Consider the following 5713-nt stretch of genomic DNA (forward strand, 5'->3'; position numbering starts at 1 on the left):
GGACCGTCTGATCTGATCGCGGCGTGCCTGTGCCGGTCATTAATAAGTACCTGCGGCTTCCATGCATCAATGCATGATACTGTAGTGTATGTTGTTGACATGGTCAAAATCAGGCGTTCATGTGCATCCACGTCGACAGCCTGAGCCGACGCCGACAGGTCGAGCGCCAGCTCTACGGCCGATCCGGAGCGTCATCTGATCGGCTTGCGTACGTAGATGGAGATCCGACCTTGAACTCCAGCTGTGCATCATACAGCTTGCACTGGACCGGACCGCCAATACGCGTCCTCCCAGATTAAAAATACCAGCCCCGTTAAAAAAAGATGAACATCATTGCAAAAAAATAAATATATGAACAATACCAGATCACGTACGGCGTGCCCCGTGCAAGGATGATGAAAATGTTGTCACGATGGTGAACACGTTAGAGCATAACTGGTGTATAGAGAGGCAACATTGCCTCTAAGGTAGGCCTCACATGATTTCCAACAAGCCATCTTTCTCTTTGTATTTTTTATGGCTTCTAAGGTGGGACCGGATGGATTGTTAAAACGTTGACAGGCTGACAGGTGCTTTGCAATTCAACGCGGTTTTGTATCAGTCCGCTCGACGGCTCGGATGTCATTCTCTCGCGCTTTATATCCAATGGACGTGTCGTTTCCCGCGCCGCATCATGCCGGTCGAGAGCATGCACCGGCCGGCATTGATGTCGTGCGATGTGACCGGACGGGAGGGCAACACTGACCGTCACGACCTCTCGGGCATGGCCGTTTCAATGTGGACGCCGACGCCCCGATGCGTGAAGGAGGAGCAGTGCTCACTGTCGGCATGCCTAGTTGATGGCGACCTACTCCATGCTATACCCACAAAGGCGCACAGTCGCATTCGTCACTACGTCGGCGATGACGGCACCAGTTTCTCCTCCTGGAACGCCATTACGGAGGAGGAGTACACCGACAAGGAGCGGCACCAGCGGGACATGCGCAACATCGCACTGGCGGAGTTCGTGGACTCCGACGTCCTGCCGACACACCACCTCCCGAGCCCAGAGTTGGCTACGACCTGGGCTCTTGGCCAGTGGAAGACCACGACGAAGACGAGTAACCGTCGTTTCCACCACCTCGAGGAGGAGATAGTCAAGTATGGCCAGGAGTGATCTCCCCGTGAGTCCAGTGCCACCAACGCCCGCCACCCTCTCCCCGACCCGCGTCTGCACTACGCACGACACAGGAGCAACTGGAGAAGATCATCCACGAGCAATAGGCGGTGGCCGCGAAGCCCTGCCATGATATCGGGCCCTGTCGCTACTCGGAGCCCGACAATGACGACTCCGAGAATGGCGATGGCTACAATGACAGATGTGCCACTGGCCTACGAGATCACTGTCAAGGATAGTTTAGTTTTTTTTTGAAGTTTTTTACTTCACCAGACAAAATATCGATCGATTTTATTAAAAAACTATCTAAGTTTCAATGAATATCGTCTGGTTTGTTTATATTTGCATCAAATTTGTTCGATTTCATTAAATTTCTCCAGAAATGTAAGCGGACATTTGCGGCTCCCGTTTCCGTGTCCGTCGACTGGTGTGTCCCCCCCTGGTCCGCAGACGGATGCGGTATCCAGTTTGAGGGTCAGCGTTGAACATGCCCTTACATCATCTACGTCTCGTAGCACCAAAAAATAACAATTCAAATGGTATGACATACTCCCTCCGTCCCAGAATAAGTGACTCAACTTTGTACTAACTCTAATGGAGCGAGTATACACTAGCGCCTAATTACTCCTACTTTACTACTATCAAATATTCTCGAGAAGAGCCTGGTGGTTCCCATTCACTCTGCCAACATCAATCTTGACACAGTCCTTTCGAGCCTTCCAGCTTCGTGGGCAGCTTTTTCAGTCAAATATTTGGGCCTGCTCTCGGTTTGGCAACTTAGAGAAGGGAATTTCCAATACATTGAAGATAACATCACAACAAAACTTTTCTCTTGTGACGGGGAAAACATCACCACAATTGGCCAGTGTGCTCTTGTCCAGTATGTGCCCACCTCACAAGCGATCTACCACATCAGCCCCCACATTGTTCAACCGGGGGTTCTCCATTGTGCGAACAAGCTTGAGCACGCCTCCCTTTGGGCGGGGTCAGACAAGAGAACTAGAGCGAAATGTAAAGTAAATTGGAACATAGTATGTTGCCCCAGAGATCTTGTGATCTAGGTGTGCTCAACCTCCAAATTTTTGTCCGCCTGCTTCGATTACGGTGGCTTTGATTTGAGTGGAGGGAACCATCCAAGCTATGGGTGGGCTGAAAACCCCTTGTGATGATGAGGATCGGGGCATTTTCTATGCCTCCACCATCATCTTCATTGCCAATGGCGCTTGCACCTCCTTTTTGGAACTCTACTTTGCATTGGTTGAATGGTAGAAAGGCGATGGGGATAGCACCCCTCATATATGAGTGCTCGAGGAGGAAGAATCGGAGGTCAAGGAGGCCTTGAGAGGCCATGCTAGGATTTGTATGATAATCATCCCAATGTCATGTCATCCGGCCAAGTCCGAGAGTTTATCTCCCTTGGCTAGAGCTATGTGACGTCCACCACCAAGAGGGCACCAATGACGACATCAATTGGAAGCACACGGCTAGTGGCCACTACTCCATGGCTTCTGCATGCAAGGTGCAATTCTTGGGTATAAAACGTACCTCAATGGAGTGCATGGTTTGAAAAGCCCCGCCCCCCAAGATCAGTTATTTTCATGGTTGGTCATCCAAAACAATATTTGGATGGCACATAGGTTGTTTTAGTTGGTCAAATTATGGGCTTTGCCCCTATGGAAAAGGGAGCAAGAATCAACTTCTCATTTGTCACGTTGAGCGTTTAGGGGTTGGGAAAGGATTGACTACAACTTGTGCACCTTGACACCCCCACTTAGCCCTTGGAGCGATCAACCAAAGAGTGATGGATCAACATGTCCGGTGACAATATTACAAATAGATGTGACATGGCGTCTATAATCATGCTTGCAGGTTGGACCATTTCGAAGGGAAGAAATGCAAGTGTCGTCCGCCACAAGTCTGCACCTCCGACAATCCTCATTTAGAACTGTTAGAAATAGTTTAACTTGATTGTAATCTCAACCATCTCTATCTCTTCTCCCTCCTCTCGTATCCATCTTGGATTCCTATGTACGAGAGTTGTATCCTTGCAATCAACCTCTTCCTTGTATCCCACGGCATATTGCCAAGATCAATATATACCCAATGCGGCTCTCCCCCAGGAGAGCAGGAACGCTTCCAAAAATTTACATGGTATACAGAGCTATCCTCTTCCCAATCTAGCTATGAGAAATAAAACTTCCTTCCATCGCCATGTCTTCCACCTTGACTACGATCGTCCTCAACCTCGCTTCTCCTCCGTCCGAGAAGTTGGCAAAGCGGAGTTATCTCTTGTGGAAAGCTCAAGTAATGTCTGTCCTGCGAGGAGCACAGGTCACATGGCTTCTCGATGGAATCGATGTTGCGCCCCAACCACGGTGGAGCAGCAGCAGTCGGACAAGACCACGATCGCAATACCAAATCCGTTATACGCGCCGTGGCTATCGAAGGATCAACAGGTCCTTAGTTATCTGTTGAATTCATTCTCCAAGGAGATCCTTGCGCAAATTATCAGTAAGGAAAGCACCTTCGATCTATGGACTGCAATCACTACAATTTTTGCATCGCTGTCCCAATCCAGAATCACGAACCTGCGGATCGCCATCACCACCACGAAGAAGGGGTCCATGTCTAGCTCCACCTATATCGCCAAGATGAAGAACTTTGGAGACGAGCTTGCAGCAGCATGCCGTCCTGTTTCTGATCCCAATATGGTGGATTGCGTTCTTGCAAGTCTTGATCGCGAGTATGACTCCGTTGTGGTGGCCCTTGGCACTCTCAAATCCGCCATCAGCATGAATGATCTGTTCGCCCAGATTTCCGCCTCCGATCAACGAGTGGAGATGCTTGGCGATAGTACAGAGAATGGCTTCAACTCTTCTGCAAATACAATGTACAGGAGGAGCGGCCAGTACAAAAACAAAGGCCATGGGCATGACCGAGGAAGATGCCCTCCCTCTCCTTCCATCGGCAATGGTGGTAGAAGCTATGGAGGTCGTTAACAACAATAGTAGTGGCGTCAACAATCATCTCAGGATTATCCCGAGTGCCAGATATGTTACAAGTTTCATGCAGGAGTTGCCTGTGCGTGTTGGGATCGCTATGAAGAAGATTACTATGAAGAGCAGGAGGCCAATGTCGTCACTAACAACTACAGCATCGACACCAATTGGTATGCGGACAGTGGAGCCACAAACCACATCACGGGTGAGCTAGACAAGTTGACGACCAGAGACAAGTATCACGGGCCGGATCAAATTCACACCGCAAGCGGTTTTGTTATGGAAATCACTCATGTTGGTCGTTCAATTGTCAAAACCCCCATGAAAAATTTGCATCTTAACAAAGTTCTATATGTGCCTGAAACATCAAAAAATCTTGTCTCTCTTCATAGGTTCGCTCTTGATAATCGTGTTCCCATTGAATTTTATCCTTATTTCTTTTTGGTTAAGGACTTGGACACGAGGAGAATTCTTCTTAGGGGCAAGTGAGTGTGAGGTCTTTACCCACTCATATCTTCATCATCATCATTGAATAAACAAGCTTTTCTCGCTGTCAAGCCGTCTTCTTCAGAGTGGCATAGTAGATTGTTAAACTAGTTCTTAGTAAAAATAAGCTTCCCCACTCTCATGAGTCTAGCGTCGAGTCAGTTTGTGATCCATGTCAAGAAGCTAAAAGTTATTAGCTACCATATCCTATCTCTACCAGTATCTCTACTACATCCTTACAACGTGTATTCTCAGATGTTTGGGGGCCAGCTCCTGTTTCAGTTGGTAGATAATCATATTATGTAAGCTTTATTGATGAATATAGCAAATATACTTGGATTTATCTTCTTAAGAAACGATCTGAAGTGTTTCAAGTTTTCAAGAATTTCCAAAATCTTGTTGAACAAAAACTAAACACGAAGATCATTGCCATGCAAACTGACTGGGGTGGTGAATACAAGAAACTCAATTCCTTTTTCAGCAACTTGGCATCTCACACCATGAATCATGTCCACATGCACATCAACAGAATGGTTCTGCTGAAAGAAAACATTGCCATGTTGTTGAAGTAGGGCTAGATCTACTAGCAAATGCATCCATGCCACTAAAATTTGGGATGAAGCTTTCTTGACTGCCACTTATATCATTAACTTGCTCCCTAGCAAAGTCATAAAGTTTGATATCCCTATTGAATGATCGAGGATGTCGCCTAGAGGAGGGTGAATAGGCGCTTTAAAATAATTACGGTTTAGGCTTGAACAAATACGGAATAAACCTAGCGGTTAATTTGTCAAGCACAAAACCTACAACAACTAGGCTCACCTATGTGCACCAACAACTTATGATAACCAAGATAAACAACTACATGATAGCAAGATATATATATAACATGAAACACTATGGCTCTCACAAAGTAAAGTGCATAAGTAAAGGGCTCGGGGTAAGATATAGCCGAGGCACGCGGAGACAATGATGTATCCCAAAGTTCACACCCTTGAGGATGCTAATCTCCGTTTGGAGCGGTGTGGAGGCAGAATGCTCCCCAAGAAGCTACTAGGGCCACCGTAATCTC

Source organism: Triticum dicoccoides, chromosome 5B (genome assembly GCF_002162155.2).
Source record: "Triticum dicoccoides isolate Atlit2015 ecotype Zavitan chromosome 5B, WEW_v2.0, whole genome shotgun sequence".
Taxonomy (NCBI): Eukaryota; Viridiplantae; Streptophyta; class Magnoliopsida; order Poales; family Poaceae; genus Triticum; species Triticum dicoccoides.